Raw genomic sequence first — 18,382 nt, 5'->3', positions numbered from 1 at the left:
GGGTGAATGAAAGGATGAGAAAGAGGAGTGGTTCTCAGTTATTACATACTGAGCTGTCAAGGATGTCACAGGCATTTTCTCACTTGGTATTAAAAATAGAATTCTAAGTAGGGACTGTTGTTTTAGATGGAAGGAAATTTAACACAAGCAGGTTAAATAACTTAAACAAAGTCACTCAAGAAGCATTTGGAAGAGCAAGGATTAGACCCCAGGAGGGAGGCGAGGAGGAAGACCAAGGAGAAGAAGGAGGAAAATTGGTTTTGAAGAGAGACCAATAGAAACCACCAGCTTTTTTGTTGGAAAATGAGCGGCTTTTCTATCATAGGCAAATGGGCATAAACAAACAGGCACTTTAATTGTGCCACGCTCAGCTTTCTGCCCCAGAAAGTAACCAATTAGAAGTGAGACTGGGCTAGAGAGTCCTGCTCACTAATAGGGAAGGAGGACATCAGTCTGATGGGTCAGTTTGTTAGCAGGGGCCCATCTCTGCAAAGTCAAAAGACTGTGGGAGGATTTACAAGCTGCTGCAGCCCTGGGCTTTTTTGCTAGAATGGAAAACTCCAGGGAGCAGGGACATTTCACCATCCACTTGGTCGAAATAACTCGGAGTGTATCAAAGTGCTAAGTCATCACCCTTCTCTTGGGGTGGAAAGAAGGGCACTAAATAACACAATAATGTTGGAATCACAGTAGATGCATTTGTTTTCCTAAAAATTAATAAGAACGCAAGGAAGGCAGGCAATGGGATCACACACAAGCAGCTAGACTTCCTCTAGTCCACGGAGGAGACACTCTAGCAGAAGTGGGAACAGTGCAAAGGGACAAGGTGCAAGTCTACATTCTTCAAACTCTCCACACTCGCCCCTGCTGTAGGCACTGGAAACAGTCTCTGTGCTCAAGGAGCTCATCATCCAGGTAGGCGTGGAGGCCAAATTCCCACCTGGGTTCTCTGACCTCGGACCCCAAGGACTTTGCTTTGCCACTGCTCCTATTGACCCTAATGCTCAGCCTGGCTTCAACCAAGTATTTCTAGATTTGGCATCTTTGACAGAAACCTCTTATGAAACAGAAGAAACACACTTGAAAATACATCAAGCATGAATGGGTTTATTCATGCAGCGCATGTTTACAGAGCCCTACACAATGGGGCCCCAGCAGTGGACAAAGTCCTTGTCCTCATAGACAAGGACACACACAGGGACCCAGACAAAGCCCAACGGACAGAGAAAAGGAATCTCAAGCCTGAAGTGGGCTCTGAAGGTCTTGCCCGCAGTTCTAGGATGGAGACTAAATGGTGCAGGCGGGCTACATGAATAGTGTGGCTCAGATAGTTACTCTAAGGAAGGGACATTTAATGGATGTCCCTGGGATGAGAACAAAGGCTGGGGAAGGCCCCATGTCCCAGCAGCCCCATGGATGTGGTCCCTGGGTTGGCAAGGTGGGTGCATGTAGCAACTGTGGCCCTTTATATGTTTCTCTCCTTCAGTCCTCACTTCAATGTAAGTACAGGCACCAACTTCAGACATGACACTAGGTGAGGGGGGCTGATCGGAGTCTACCAGCTGTCCATCAACACCCTGCAGGTCAGTAGCCAGAAAATGCTGACGACTGGGGAGAGATTTTAGAAGCTGCGGCTGCGGCTGGACTCCTTGGTTGCCTCCAGACACCAGTACCAGCTCATGTCACATCACGTGGTCCTGCCTCAAAGTGCTACGGCCACACCAGCGGTCCAGCTTGGAACCTGGGAGCCGCTACTTCTGTCCTCCACTGTTCAGCCTTCCCCTCTCCAGCCACCCCATCTCAATGCCACCCCTATGTTCATCTGCCGTTGTAGGTTCTCCGGGCACCTTGTCTGTTCCTGAGTTCCAAACACTGTGCCTGGCTCGTGGCTGGTGTCCAGCACACATTTGGGAGAAGAAAGGAGTATGATTCCCCAACTCCACTCGCCCAGCACCCTCCGCCCTTCCCACTCCTCACCCCTACTGCCACCCCAAGGCTTCATCCTTCAGAGGCTCGTTTCTGCACCAAGTAAAGAAGGAGCATCAGGAAGAAGTAAGCATGGCGAGAACTCGTGCCTCCTGGGCCTTTCCTGGGCCCCTGCACACACCCCACCCTCTCTGCCTTGGAAGGGCGTGGCTGCTGAGCTAATGAGCTAATGTCAGAATCATCTTCCAAGTTGAATTCCGCCTTTGCACATTTTGTTCTCTCACCTTAAGAGCTATTCTAGCTGGCAACTCATTGACCTGCACATTTGGTGAGCAGATTCAAGGCATTTCCAAGGGACTCATTTATTTGGGCAGTTAGAGGAGCCTAGGAAGGATGTCTTAGCATAGTTACAGGTTCAGGGGTGAGACTCCAAGCCCAGCCCTTGTGAAGGTCTCGTGATAATACTGTTGAAGCTCCTTTGCCCAGGAGGAGGCAGACTGGCCCCTTTTGTGTCATTGGCTGGGGACTTTGGGCTCTGGGCATTGTGGCAGGCAGAATAAAGAACTGCACCCCCATAGATGTCCAGCTCCTAATACCCTACGTCTCCCAGAAAACGTTTGGGTCTTTAGTCCCAGAACCTGTGAATATATAACCTTACATGACAAAAGGGACTTTGCAGATACGACTGGGATGAGTAAGTTGTCCTGAATCACAAGGGCTCTTATTAATGGAAGGGAGGCAAGAGAGTCGGGGGAGAGATTTAATGATGCTATGCTGCTGGCTTTGAAGATGGAGGAAGGAACCATCAGTCAAGGATGCAGGCATTCTCTAGAACCTGGAGAGGACAAGGAAATGAGTTCTCCCCAGAGCCTCCAAGGAAGGCAGCCCTCCTGACACCTTGATTCTTAGCCCAGAGAGACCCCTTTCAGACTTACCTACAGAACTGTAAGAGAATCAGTGTGTGTGGTTTTAAGCCACTAAGTCTGTGATAACATGTTACAGCAGAAACATACAGGAATCTTAATGGAAATGCCTGTGTACTCCAGTGGAGGTCTCGATTCATTCATTGACCCGTTATGCATTCTTTCATTCAGTACGTACTAAGACATGGAGAGCAAAGCCTACTCAAGGCCATCTGTCAGATGCTGGGGAAATTATGATGACAAAAGTGTGTTTACTGCCCCACATTGTTCACAGTCCTTGAGGGAAATCGACAGGACAACAGCAAAGGGCTACGTGTGCTTGAAGGTCACAGGCCAGCACAGGAGGGTCACAACAGAAGGGAGCTTAATTCTATCTAGAAGAATCCAGGAAGTTTCCTGGAAATCTAGAAGTCTTGATAAGATGAACAAAGGGTATTCAGACAGCAGGTACAGTGTATGCAGGGACACAGAGGCTTGAAGGAGTGTGGGTTTCTTAAGGAGGCTCGTGTCGCAGGATGTAGAGCACTGAGTGGGTGATGGATAGAAAAGGGGTAGACCAGCTAGACCAGCAAGCAGGGCCACATCAAAGACGGTCTTGTCCAAAAAGCCAAGGGGCTAGAATCTTTCCCCCTCCCACTAACGTGCCCCAGGTTAGAGCCACACAATCACGTTTGAGAATCTCCAGAGAGAAGCAACCCAAGCAGTTCAACACAAGCTTGAAATGTATGTAATGTATTTGAAATCTCTTGTGTTTATTCTTAAAAAGCCGTATACATTGAGCATGGATTTCTTCAACATAACTACATTTCTTTTAATTAAAATTGGTTTTCCACCAAGATCTCTCAGAAAAATTTACAACGCGGTAAGATTTGCCTTCTTTTTCTTAAACTTCATGTACCCTGGCCCACATCATCCTCTTGTTGCTCCAGTTTGAGAACTACAGCTGGACTGGGGGGTCCCCAAGAGTTTTCAGCAGGAAGATGACTCAGTAGGAGAAAGTGTAGGGTTTTAAAGTTTAGGATCTGCCAAATGGGAGACAGAGATGAGAATGCACCCAGCAGGGTGGAAACAGAAAGCAAGAGCCTCCCAACATTAAGTGTCAGCGTTGTTCAGAGCCCAGAAACTCCACAGAGGAAAGGGAGATGCGGAGGGGTCCTGGCTGACTTTACTGCAGTCCAAATCATAGGGGTCAGATCTGTCCATCCTGAGTGTAGTGAGTTCAATACTGGTCCCCACCCCACCCCAATCCTTGTCTATCTGAGACCTCAGAATGTGGCTTTATTTGGAAATTGGGTCTATGCATATATAATCAGGTTAAGAGATATAATACTGGGTTAAGGTGGGCTCTAATTCCAATGACTGGTCTCCCGATAAGAAGAGGCGAGGACGCACGGATACACACACACACAAAGATGCAGGCAGAGACTGGAGAGATGCAGCTGGGGCTGGTCTCCTGGCCCCGCACTGCCCCCTCTTTAAGCACATTATACATGAGGCACCCAATGTGTATCATGTTGTTTGATCCTCACAGGATGAGTAATTTGGTCCATGACATGACTAAGGTATCTGGACCCACTACTCATGTGACTGGACTGATTTTCAAAGTGATGGTGCCATCAAACTGGGGGGAGCAAAACACACTGAAATGAGTCAAGTGCAGAAACTCAGATCTTGTCAGTCACTTAGATGTTGTCAGTTCCTCTCTTCCTCATTCCCACCCAGCTAGAGGTGGTCAAGGCAGTTCCCCCGCAGACACTGCCCCAGCTGGTCCTTGAGCCAATACTGAATGAAGTGTATACAAGACAGCAGTGATCCCCAGGTCTCCAGCAGACAGATGCTAGAATTAGATAACTATCCTTCCACCGGAGCTGCTGGCTTTGGCTTGAGCCATAGTGTGTCTCTGCACCAAAACACGATCACCTGAACATTTCCCTAGGCTCTTGTGAGTTAGTTTCCAACATAACTCTCTGTTTTCTTTGCTTCTTGCCCCTCTAATCTCTGTACCTCCCAACACAGGCCTGTGTTCTCCATCAAGAGCCATGATGCTCCTCCCTGCCTTGCTCAGAACATGGATTCCCAGCTGCCAGGGTCTCCGCTGCCAGATCAGGTCCACTACACCCAACCTTCTCCCTGGGAAGTCCTCATGCCTTCCTGAGCCATTGCTGTAAGGACCACAAATTCCCTGACCAACCCCATATTAAGCTGTGTCCGGAACATTAAGTCTACCTGTGCTGGCTTCTCCCTTCTCCCCTACAATGTGTCCTGAAAGTTACAGCAGTCTAGGGGGTGATGCCACAGCCAAGGTATAATGAAAGAAGCTCGCTTGTCCCATCATGGTGGATCAAATGAAAACAATTAGAAAAAAATCCAAATATTTATTCCTTTAACGTTGGAAATAGCTGAAAAGCATTCTTAACCATGAAAGTAGTGATATGATGCCTGATAAAGTCTAAAGGAAGTTAAGTTTTATTTAGTTTTATTTAGATTTAGTTGCCATGATAAATGTGTGCCCAAACAGAGATTATTTGTTGTTTCATAGTAAGATAAGGACCTCTAAAGTCAACACCTCTGGACATGATTGACTACATTCCTTTGGGTAAAATAGTAATTTTGTTGGACCCAAAAAAGGAAATAAGAAAGGAATGTTGGCTTTTAACTCTGTAGATACCACATCTCATGTTTGATTAATTTATGACTAACAGCAAATACAATAAGATGAAGAGCTACTGAATGTCAAACTACAAATCCGGGAATTATTTTAAGCTCAGCCAAGTCTCACTCCACTTACTCAATTCAAGTTCAAAGTCATTCATTTCAGTTCAAGTGCTGTGTCCAGCTGGCTCCAGCTCCATGGCTTGGCCTCACAGGGAGGGAGCTTAATGAAAACATTGAGGGTTTGGGCCTATGTATCACAAGAACTTGAATTCAAGTCCTACCCTGCTCCTGGTAAGCTGTATCATTTTATCTAGATGATATTACTTCTCTTAGCTTCAGTTTCCTAATCCTAAAAACCAAAATAATCATATCATCAGTCTTAATGGTAATTGTGAGGGTGAAATGAGATTTTTCAGCAGGACTCCAGACCACACCCTGAGACTTCACTCAGCCCCATCTAAGCTGTCTTGTGTGGATAATCAAACCATCTTTTTACAACATCCTTTTTCAGGCAGTCACATATCCAAGGAAACCCAAGGTAGGACCTGGATGTGCTGGGAGGTGCAATGACATGGAAGGCTCAGTTGGAACTGCGGCAGAACCCTGCCCTTGGAAAATGCAGCCAATACGAAATCTATGATAATTACTATTCTTGACATGAATAAGCTGTAGCTTGAGTTTGGGAACTTAAATGTCAGAAGCCTTTTTCAGCATTTTTAAAAACATAGACAAGATCTTTCATGAAGAGTGACAACCTGTGAAAGGGCTGGGGCCACACCTCCTCGTCCTGCTTTCCCTTCAGCTTCTGTGTTTTCTCTCCTGGTATCCCCATCCTGGACTGAGTTCAAAGCAATGAGGGATGCCGGGCCCCCAGGCACAAGCAAAGCCTTCCCTGACCCTCTTCTGAATCCCCTGACACCAGAGGCTCCCCTCACCCTTAGGGTTAGCGGATACGATTTAACCGCGTGTGCAATGTTGTTCTTCCGGACATCTGACAGCCTTACCTTCTGTGGGTGCTGGGGTGAGTGGGGAACTTCTCCTAAGTCATGTGCTGCTTCTGGACCAACTTCCTTCTAGGTGGTGTCCTTCTTTTTCCGTGAGTCACTAAACGTCATACTGTAGCAGTGGATCTGATACAGGGAGAGAAACCAACTCCCTGGGAAGGTGAAGTGCTGCTGGAAGTAATTACAAAAGTGATGGAGAGCCCTGTGCTGCAGTGCATGGAAGCTAATGGCGGTTAATTCAAAGCTAACTCTCTGGAATCAGACACATCAAATTCTAATCTCAGGAAATTTTACTCTGTCTGAGCCTCAGTTTTCTAATCTAAAATGGTGATGATAATAGCATTTATCTAGTAAGGTTGTTGCAGGAACTATATGTATATATGAAGGACATATTGCCTAGTAGGGGATCAATAAATGTGTTTGAGCAAATGAACCTTCCTAATGACCATGGAGTCTGTCCCAGCAGTTTTAATGGGGTGTTCAGGACGTAGTCGAAGCTTCTAGAGACTAAAGAAGTCTCCCCTTCAGCTATTTCCTTGAGTGAAACTTTCCTACGAGCCACATAAAGGAAAGAGGAAAGGCATACTCTGACCATACATTATACATGAGGCACCTTATGTGTATCACATTGTTTGATCCTCACAGGATGAGCAAGTTACCCCACTTCCCAGATGGGAAAACCAAGGTTCAAGGGAGAAGATCTGGAGGCCCCCAAGCCTGCATACTCCCCCTCTGTTCCAGAAGAGCAGCTGCAGGGGCTCCTCCCTGTGCCAAAAGCCTGCAGAAGTGATGTGATATTAAACAGGTGGACCCGCAGAGTGATTCAACTGGTGCCTTTGCCAAAAACATCCAAAGCTTGGTTGGTTGAGAAGCCATGATTCTGCAGAGGAACTGACACAAACTGAGAAACTCAGAGGATTCACTGCTGACCCAGCCCAAGTTCTCTGCCGGCTGATCACGTGGGGCTGGTCTCCTGGCCCTGCACTGTCCCCTCTTTCAGTACATCCAGACAGCATCTCGGAGAAACTATTTCCATGGTGTGTCTTCAACCTGAGGGCGTGTATTTTTTTATTTATCAAAGTGAGATCATGTCTCCCCAGCTCTGAATTGAGGACAAAGATCCTCTTGTGTGTTTGTCTCACCTACTGGACCTGAAAATCCGATGTAATCACAGCAATACTAAGAGCTAACACTAAAGAGCTCTTACCATGCGCCAGGCATTGCTGTGAGCGTACATGAGAACTCACGAAACCCTCATGTCACGGTGTGAGATTCTGTCACTATCATCCTCATTTTACAGATGAGGAAAGAGAGATTAACCAGTTTTCTCAAGATCACACAGTTAGTAAGGGGTGGAGCCAGAAACTGAACTCTGGGTGTCTGATCACATATTTTGTGCTCTGGATGGGGTGAGAGGGCTCCCTGGAAGCCTCTGGGGTGGCGTTTACGAGCACGTTAAGAGTCAGACCTCAGCCTGGCTCCTCCCATTAGTGAAGAGTTTAAGTGGCAGAGTCATTATCTCATCATGACCAGCGCAGTCTCACTAGCGCAGGGCCTTGGAAATCTTACTATATTGTAACACTTAGCTAATGCTCTAATATTTAAAGTGGCTTTCCATTACTCTTAGAATAAAAGTGTAGCTGCTTCCCATCGCCTTGGATACTGTGAAGTATCCTTCGCTTCTAAGCTCTTTAATTTCTGCTCTTTAATTTTTGCATTAATTATTATGACGGAACTCACTTCCATTCCATTATTTGAACATTCCCTTGTGTGGGAGAGTTTGTGCCTGCTGCACCTTCTCCCTGAAATGCTCCTCTCCTGACTGTTCGCAAGACTCGCTCTGTCTCAGCCTTCAGGTGTGCCTAGAGCATCCCCTAAAAGGCCTGCCCTTCCCCCACCACCCGAAGCCCTCCACTTGTCCCCCATCAGCTTCATTTCATCTCATCAGCCTACTTACTGCCGCAGTCCCAAGCTAGTGCTGCCACCCTCACCCACAGCTTGCATCCTTGGGGTTCAAAGACGCCTGTCTGGATAAAACCTGCTTTCTAAGCTCCTTTATTTACTGTTGTTTGGGTTCTGGGGTCAGTTTACACACTGGACTGTCCAAGGTCCCTGACTTTGCCTGGCCCTCCATCTCCCCTTCGCACCATATTCCATAGCCGTAACCTCTTCATGCCTTTTGGGACTGTTCCTTAGGACCCTTTTCTCCTATTAGTTTTATGATTTTCTTTTTGGTTGGGCTGCCCAGATACATGGCTGAGTCTGGGGAGCGGTTTCTGGGACCTTGGAGAAGCGCATTGTAAGCCTGGTATGACCCTCTTAAAAAACCCTCTCCTCTGTCCAGATGGTGCTTTAAATTCACCTTGTGGAGGACTGACTTCTTTTCCACAGTGGGAGCCTACTGGGGAATAGCCCTCTGTTAACAGACGGCGACATCGTGACTGTAATGACACTGAGGTGTCAGTGAGGCTCCAGAGCCCCTCTGGGGACACCCAGGTGTGCTTCCTGCCTTTACTACTGCAGCTGCTTAATGGGTGTATGAACCTGGACAAGTTACTTGATATTCCTAAACCTCTATTTTTCTCTTGTGGTGAACAAACCAGGATAATAATACAATCTTGCAGTGTTTCATTGGGGAAAAATTGTACATGACTGGGTCAAACCGAATGCTTGTCACAGTGTACACATTCGAGCATTCTCCATCCTCTGTCTCTTTCTCTGTACTCCTCTGGTTTCATGCAGTTCTGTGCTCAGAGTTCCCCCTCAATAAGTGTTTTGGGTGGAAGAAAGGAAAGAAAGCTATTGTGTTCTCATCACCAGCTCTGTTCTCAGGGATTTGGGGTCTCCAATTTGAGAGATTTGCACGATACCTCATCAGGGCTAGAGCGCCCAGAACAAACCTACACTCCCCAGATGAGTGTTTCCAGAATGAATGGAAGGCGGGCGGAGCTGCACAAGGGTGAGGCAATGTCTGTTATTAGAATTAAAATGGACAAGTAAATACACAGTTCACACCATAAATCAAACCAGAGACATCTCGTTGGCAGCCTTCCTATTGTGAAAGACGTCTCACAAAGCACCTGAGAGACCTTCCCCAACCAGCTTTGACACAGACATCTCTCTGCATGGACCACTTTTGTTTTCTCCCTATCATGTTAGCAGCATTGAAATCAGGCATCAGATCTGAAGCTCTGTTTAGGAGCATCCCCACCAGGAGACAGAGCGGTCCAGGATGAGAGTGTGAGCTCTGGGGCCTCACAATGTTGGTCAGGGTTTCCCAGGCACAGCACAGTTCCCAGAAGAAATGTTGCACAATCCAGCTGTGCTCCCTTAAAGAGCTCCCAAGCAGGCAGTCTGGAAAACGGGTGGAAACCAACATTTTTTACAAAACCACAGGGGAAGGTCAGGATCACCAGACTGTCTTCTTCACCTAAAAGCCAGAAGACTTGTCGCAATAAGAAACCGAGTGGGAAATACTTATTTTCTGTCCACACCTACCTTCTCTTCATATGCCTTTCAAGGAAAGATAAAAGATAATTTGGTCTAGGTAATTATTATCATCTTCATCATTATAGGAATTAAAATATCACAGTAATATATATCTAGGCTGAGTCTTAATGATCAAGGGAGGAACATCCAGAGAAGGCAGATTGAGCAAATTAAGCTGAAAATATCCCAAGCAGATAGGACAGAAAGAGCTGAGGCATGCTGTTCCTCTTTCTCTCTCTTTTTTTTTTTTTTTTTTTTGGTTACTTACTTTTTTTTCCCATTTCATTTGTTCTTTTTGTTTTGTTTTGTTTGGGGGGGGGGGGATTAGGTTTATTTACTTTTTTATTTTTAATAGAGTTACTGGGGATTGAACCCAGGACCTTGTGCATGCTAGGCAGGCCCTCTACCACTGAGCTATACTGTCCCCCCAGCATTTGTTCTTTTGTTTGCCCATGTCTTTCAGTCTCTGCTTCAGCAATTCAACCCACTTTCCTTAAACTAATGTTTCTGTGCTGATACTGAATTCTTTGGACTCCAACTTATTTCTAGTCAGCAGCTGCTCTACATGTAATTCATTACTTTTTTTCATTTATTTATGTATTAATTCATTCATTCAAGAAGACGTTAATGTCCACTGCATGTCTGTTGTCTGTCAGGCACTGTGATGGGTACCGAAGGCACAGAGAAGAATAAGATCTGCGTTACAACCCCAGAAACTCAGTCTAGTAGAGGAAGCTGACCTGGATCAGCTAACTGGGATTTATATGAGCAAGTCAATCAGTCACCCACTTGTTCACGTATTCAGCTACTATACACTATGTTCCTACTGCGTGCTGGGCAGTAAACAAACAGACAAGAGTGAAAGTTCTTGCCTTTGTGGAGTTTATAGTCTCCATGCGGAGAAGCTCAGGGGATGACTGGGATCTGGGAAAACTCCAAGAGGACAGGTCATGGGGAAATTATGAGTTGTGAAAGATTTTCTTCTTCTTTGCCCACTTTAGTAAACACTAACGTCAATTTCTGGAACAGATATTGGGTACCCATAGCAACGTCTGAAGCCAGCAATAAAGAGTGGAGAAAAGTACACGTTCACGCCCTAACATTAAATTATCCATGTGGTCCTCTGAGTGTGCCGATCAGGAACATGAAATGAGCTCTTGGGTAACTGAAATGCTCCAGCGCTTCATCGTTCGAGGGGGTGTGTTGATGCTGGAAGGGATCTTTAAAATTTTTACTTTGCCCTAAAATTTTCAAAATGTGTTATTTGCATAAAATAAGTTATTTATAATTTTGGAAGAAGAAAAGTACTTGAATTTTTTTTAAAGTTTAATAAAACAATTCCTTATCGTCTCGTTATCTTAGAAGGGAATCCAAACTTCTTAAGGAGACTTACAAGTGCTTACATTGTCTGAGTTCAGTCACCTCTCCGTCCTGACTTTTTATCCACTCTTCCTTTTGCCTTTTTTATCCAAAAGCTTTCACATTCCCTGGTAGACTTAGTGTCTTTCTCCTGGGACATTTCACATGCTAATCCTCTCTTTCTCCCTGTGACATTCTCTCTTCCCATATCTCTTTCTCCTTCCCAAGTGTCCCCCTACCCTGACTAACCTGAATATCATTTCCTCTTCAGATTCAGATGAGATTTTGCTTCTCCTATAAATCTTTCTTTATCATAAACCCACAATAGGGTGATGTCCTTGCTGTGGTTTCCATACCCTCTTATGATTCCCCATCAGAGCTCTAACAACATGTTGTTCTAATACTTTATTGAAATACTTCTTTCCCCCACTAGGCCATGACAACAAGGTTGTGCATATTTTATTTGTAAGTTTATTTCTAGGGCCCACTACAGTAACTACCAAATAAATATTAGTTGAATTAATGAACACATCAGGACTATCAGTGTTTATACTTTATATTAAAATAATTGCATCAGTCAGCTATTGCTGCATAACAAACTACCCCAGAACTCCGTGGCATGAAATGGCTATGCAGGTAGCTGTGGTAGCTCCGCTTTAACCTGCAGGTCATAGGTCAGTTGGAACAACTCTCTTCTACGTGTCTCTCAGAAGTTCTCCTAGGACAGGTTTCTCTAATGGTAATGGTGGAAGTGCAAAGGAAAAGTCCAACCATACAAGGACATTTCAAGCCTTTGCTTGTTTCATGTCTATTAACATTCTGTTGTCAAAATAGGTCATATGGCCAAGCCCAACATCAGTGTGTAGGGAATACACTCTATGCATGGTGAGTGGATGAGAGGAATAAATAATCTGCTTAACAACAACCCTAATTATTAGAATCAGGAGGGGTCAATCTATGATCTAGCCAACATTTATTCAATAGAAATTCTCTTCCTCATAGGCAGTTATTAAGCAAATTTTACTCATAATTCACTATGCTAGGTTGTATAATTCATAATTAGAAAATAAGTTTGGAATCTGCCATTGATCACATGTGTAGGGGATAAAACACGTATACAAATTATTGTTCTTTAAGAAAGTGTAGCATATTGTAACAAAGACTACATAGCATAATCCTCATAGTGGAGATAGTAAAGAGTTTAGCATTGGGAAGACCTGGATTCTGTCACTTGCTAGCCATGTGATTGTGGGTAGCTGTTTAAGTTCTCTGAGTCTCTTTTGCTTTACATTTAAAGGGATATGACAACAGCACCTATCTCATGCGGTGGCCCCAAGATAAAGTGGCAAACGGTATGCATGATTCCTGGCACAGAGTAAGCACTCGGAGCACATCCACTCTCTCTCTTTGCATCTTTCTGCTCTATTACACTCTTGTTAAGGTCCAGCTGCAAAGTGCATAGCCCATCACATAGGAGAAATTTTGGTGTCATTCCCTGCTTTGTTTTATGTCTGTTTTAGGGACCACTTTGACCTGGAGTTCATTGGGATGAAACCTTCAAAGAACAGGACCTCATTTCTTAAAGTCTATCATCTTATACATCTAATTTGGATTACTTTTCCCAAGCACATCAACTTTCATTCAATGACTTCCAAGAACTTTTAATACATCTCTGGTTATTTATGTCTTTGTGGGCTCACCTTGCCATCTCTCCATGGGTTGGGGTGGGGGGGCCTCACCCATCACACACTTTCAATCCTCACCTTCATGTATATATATACCCTAATCTCTGTCTATATCCAGAGATCCGGCTCTATATATCAAGACTGTGGGAACACGATCATGCCCCTCAGACTTGGAGGCTAGAGTGTTCACCTACAAGACCCTGCCCTGCCTTGGTTGCAGTTTTTCCCTGAGTGTGCTGAGTCCCCCACACACCTGGGCTGACTTGCACGCAGGCTGAGGAGGCTCCTGCAGCACCGGAGAAGGCTCTGGGTCAGAGAGTGTGCAGGCGTGAGTCCTGACGAGCATGGTGCTGAAATATGAAAACGACCCCTTACATGGGCTTTTCTTTTTCTTCCTCCTTATACTCCCTACTTCCTCACTCCTTCTTCCTGGAAGAACATCTTGAATAAACAGGTTCTCATCTCGGGCTCTGCTTTCAAGAGAAGTCAAGACTGATGACATGAGGACATGGTTTTTAAGCCATCTTTCAGCTCTGTAGTCTGGGTATTGGTTCCAGTCCAAGAGGTCTCTTCTCGAGAGCTCTTGAAAAGTAGTGAGTCACTCAGATTGGTCCATGCCCATCAACATATGCAGATAGCCTGGGTATGTCTCCACGGAAAATCAGAGTTAGATTACAGAAAGGATAGAGCATAAATGCGAGGCAGATTAAAAAGCAGATATTCATTAAGAAAGTCACCAGAAGTCCCTTCACTGCTGGGTACCACCGATGACTCTGACAGCAGAAACGAATAAAGAGACTATAACTATAGCATCTTTACCAGGGGAGTGACATCACTCATTACTGGGGATTAAGATTGGAAAAGATCTTGAAAATGATTTCACCCAAACTTCTCAAGTATTGAAGAAGTTCAGAGAGTTAAGTCCATTCACCTGATGTTGTCCAGCCAACAACTGGTAGTTCTGGGGTCAGGAAACTGAGACTCCGACCTTCCAGTGCTGGGCTAATTACACTGTAAGCAATAAGTGGTTCTGATTATCCAACCCTCCCTTAAAGTGGCTGCTTCCTCAGTGAGCCTGGCAGCTCCAAATTGTAAGAACTACAGAATTATGCTTCGAAAATGCTACACTATTATAAAAATGATAGGCTTGGCTCTAAAACAGGTCCATTTCTAGATTTACTAATTCATCCCATTAAGTCTAATATGTGTCTGCAAAGAAAAATGTTGACTCCTGATTTACCGGGCTTACAAGACTATACTTCTTTTCGTACACAGAGTGCCTGGGACATTCCCTGACTCAGCATTCAGCAGCCATGCTTTCACTGATTTAGGAAATAATAGAGAAAGGAGGATAAGAAGAGAAAAAAAAAAAAAAACAGATCTGGCTGGAAACTTTTACAGTAGAAGAGGGCTTTTCCTTGCTTTTGAAGGACAGGTCAGATAGGGATTGGCTGGGAAGGACATGTGGATGGTGGGGGGTGGACAGATAAGAGTAAGAATGTTTAGGGGAGGAGCATCTGGTTTTGCGATAAGAACGACGAAATTGAGCTGAATGAATAATCAGGGAAGACCTGATCAGGGTGAAAAATACAATATGAATAGGAACATCCTTGTCAGCATACAGTGTTGCCTCCAGAATGAGGCTATGGGGGTGGGAGGGAGACGTGGCAGTCAGGAAAGGAGAAGCTAACTTTAAGAGACACTATCAAAAGGAACAGAAAAAAAGAAAAAAGAATGTGAGCTTATTATTAGAGTTATAAAGGCAACTGACCACACATAAAGCAACAGTACTATCAAATGCTGGGACGAGGACAGCGTGAGAAGGGAGGAAAACAATGAATCAGGAAACACAGTTTCATACGATGTACTTAAGGTAACGGAGGCCACCAACAGAATACATACAGGCAGAAATGGTATGAAAAGGGCTGTTTCTGGGTAGTGGCACTAAGAGTGAGGAGGGGGAGTGTTCATTCCACCATGAGCTTTTCTGTATTATTTGAATTGTTAACATGGGCACACATTTCTTTGAGATTTGAAAAATAAATCTCATTCTTTAGCAGCCACCCCATTAGCATGGACTGTGCACCTTTACTGTGCCAGGCACTGTACTGGGGTTTGGGAGTCAGAGGATAAATAAGACAGAACAAAAGGTTAAGTGTTAGAATGGAGAAATCTTTGGGGAGAAATACGAGGCTGGCAGTGGAGACATTTCCCAAAGAGGTAAAATAGGAGTTGGATATTAAAAAATGAATAATACAGCAAGGCTGACAGGCAGAAAGACCAGAATATTTAAAATATCAGAAGCATTGAATGTAGTGAAATCTCTGAGCAACCTCCAATGATGCAATATTGCTGGTGCCTCAGGGCTTGTCTTTTAAGGCTGCAGGGACGAATAAGCCCAAAGCAGGAAAGGCCCATTAAGCCACATTAGGGGGTTTGAACTGTATTCTGCAGACCAGGGGCCACAAACTCAAATACATATAGTTGGGCAGATAATGAAAATAAGAGAAGGGAGAAGAGAGTGGGGAATGAGAGAGCACAGATCCTAGTTGATCTAGCACATTGCTGCCTTCCAAGTGTTCAAACCCAGTCAGAGATTTTTCTAGCTTTTCATTAAAGCTAGGAATCAAGGTTTTTCTGTGAATCTCTTTCATTTTAAAATAATAGCAACTTCATTAGTCAGGCTATGTTATGCTGTGCTGTGAAAACAAAGAGGCCTCCAATGTTCAGTGATGTAACACAACCATGGTTTATTTCTCACTCCCACCAAGAACAATATAGGGCAAACATCTTTCTTTCTTTTTGTACTTAGGTCAACAAGGTCTCACAGTCCTCCAGGTCACTGAAGTAGGAGAGGAGGAAGTGCACCGCCTTGGAGTAACCCTGGCGGCAGACATTCATTAGTTGGAGTGAGTCACTTGCCCTCAATTTAACTTAAAGGAAGACATGTATCACCTCACACATCGGAATTTGATGAGCATTTAACTGACAGAGCAACGAATACAAATTTTATCCTTAAATACCACAGGATCCTGTTTATAATGACTGGTTCTGGCAGAGATGTGGCAGTTTAAGAAGCTCTCTGCCATAGTCAAGGGTCAAAGATGTTAAAAATATATATATATTGTATCTTCGTTCAACAAAAAATAATTCCAGGAGCAATGTGGAGAGTTGGCCAGAAAGGGTAAGACTGCAGGAAGGCTAGTTTTGGACGTTGCCCTGAGAAGTAACATTGAGGACCTGAAACAGTTCAGGAACAGTAGGAATAGAAGAGAAGGCATGCTTGTAACTATTATGTGTTACTTAACAAATAAACAGGATGTCCACACATCGTTTTCATGAGCTGCTCAAGGTTGCAAAGTTAATAAGTAGCTGGTCCAGCTCTCTCTTGGCCCAGCACTCTTTATTACATTGGTAGAATGGTAGAAAGGAAAACTAATGGAAATGTAAAATCTTTGATTCTGAGAATCAGGCTTTGGGGAGCTTATCTAATGCAAACACTCAATGCCATCGGATTTTTTTCATAACTGATTTTAAATGTGAACCTCCTCAAAGACATTATTTTCTTCTTAACTTAGAAGACCCGCCAATGGGTAAACATCAAACAGATAATGTATTCATTTTTTTTAAACTTTGATTTAGACTCTTTTCTTATTACCTTCTGGGAAATCCTCAGCTTAAGAAAGAAATGTTTTTATCTTTCTCACCTCTAAACGTGTCTTCGTGCCGGAACAGTAAGCATTCTAATCAGTGTGGCTCCGGACCATCTGCAATGAGATTTCTTCTGGAGGATTCATCTCAGTCTCTAATGCTCAGAAGTAGTTAATCCACTTGAGCCTAGAGCAGAAAGAAAATAGAGAAAGGAAAACGGTTGGGAGGAGGGTGCGTCTGTGTGTGTGGGAGAGAAGATAAATTAAATGGAGCAGTGCTTTTTTGCCCTAAAGCTTCAGAAAATGAGAACATGCTGCGTCTGTGTGAGAGCACATTAAAACAAATTAATGTTAGGCAAAAAGTTCTGGTATTTCATTATATGGCGACTGTATAGCAGGCTCTGGACTGGTCATTTTACATGATCATTTCAGCTCATCTGCCCTATTTCCACATGCGGTGGTCAATGCCACCCCCATTTTACAAATGAGCAAACTGAGAATCAGAAATGTACCAAATCACAATTTAAACCCAAAGTCTGGCCCAATTTATCTCATTTAATCCTTAAAATAATCTCATGAGGTCAATGTTATTCCAATTATTCCAACAAAGGAAATTCAAGTGCCAACTGAGAATGAGATGCCTGGGCTCATTCTGGGCGCCAGTGGAGATACTGGAGAGGAAGTCAACTTCTGTAGGAACCAGGACTCTTCATTTTGACATTTTCCTTCTCTCTTTGGGAAAATCTTCCTGATAGTAAGCCTCTCTAGGTTTCCTAGTCTTTTCTGGTCTTTTCTGTCTTTGCCTCAAGCATCTCTGAAGGAGAATATTTGGGAGGAAAATCATTTTGACAACCATTTTGGGACATGTATGTCGTCAGTGTGTATTCTTAATAACAGCAGCATAAGGCATATGTTAACAGAACAGCCAGCATATTGAAGTCCTTAAGGGTTATTACTTGGGTGAAAAAGTAAATACATTTGGGTGTGAAGTTGGTCTCTGGAGCATCTTCATTATGGGGGTTTGAGCAAACATTTGAAATTTTATGACTCTTATATACAAATGTCATTGTTGGAACATAAATCTATGTGGATTAAACATCCTGATGACACATTCACAAGATTGAACGTACAATAAAAAACACACATACTTTAAGTGTAAAAATGTGGGAAAATGTAAACCATAATCAGAACATAAAGTAGTCAATAGAAACAGTCTTCAGATAATTCAGATAGTGGGATTAGCAGACATGAACGTTGAAACGGCTATTGAAATTATGTTCATAGACAGGGTGAACATGTGAGTAAACGGATGAGGGAGGTTATTATAACCAAGACCTTGAGTAGCTGAACAACTGAAAAGGGTGCTATGCTGAGGATACATCATTTCGATTTCTGGGTGGCCAAGAAAGAGGGACACTGATAAACAGTCCAGATGTCCTCTAGGGACCTCTAAAAATTATGTATCTTAATCATAAGAGCAAAGAAAAAAATCAGGGTTTATAAAGAATGAAACTCAGTTTCAGACAAACTTAATAGACTATGGTCAACTCATAAACTAATCTGACTGACATATATAAAACACTATACTCAATCATTGCAGGAAACAATCTTTTCAAGTACGTATCTAACATTTACCGAAATTAATAATTGATGGGCAATAGTTTAGTCTCAGCAAATTTCAAACTTTAACA

The 18,382-nt window shown here is 43.8% G+C and overlaps 1 long non-coding RNA gene across 1 annotated transcript in view; it reads right to left on the bottom strand.

Annotated features, from left to right (window-relative positions):
* The window catches only part of LOC116659830, a 45,443-nt gene that overhangs the window by 11,755 nt on the left and 15,306 nt on the right, over positions 1-18,382 (bottom strand). Inside the window, exon 2 of the long non-coding RNA XR_004315192.1 lies at positions 16,749-16,878. This is a non-coding gene — a long non-coding RNA (uncharacterized LOC116659830). The remainder of the gene's footprint in view (positions 1-16,748; positions 16,879-18,382) is intronic.

This window comes from Camelus ferus, chromosome 25 (genome assembly GCF_009834535.1).
Source record: "Camelus ferus isolate YT-003-E chromosome 25, BCGSAC_Cfer_1.0, whole genome shotgun sequence".
Lineage (NCBI taxonomy): Eukaryota > Metazoa > Chordata > Mammalia > Artiodactyla > Camelidae > Camelus > Camelus ferus.
This window is presented reverse-complemented; position numbering and strand designations above follow the sequence as displayed.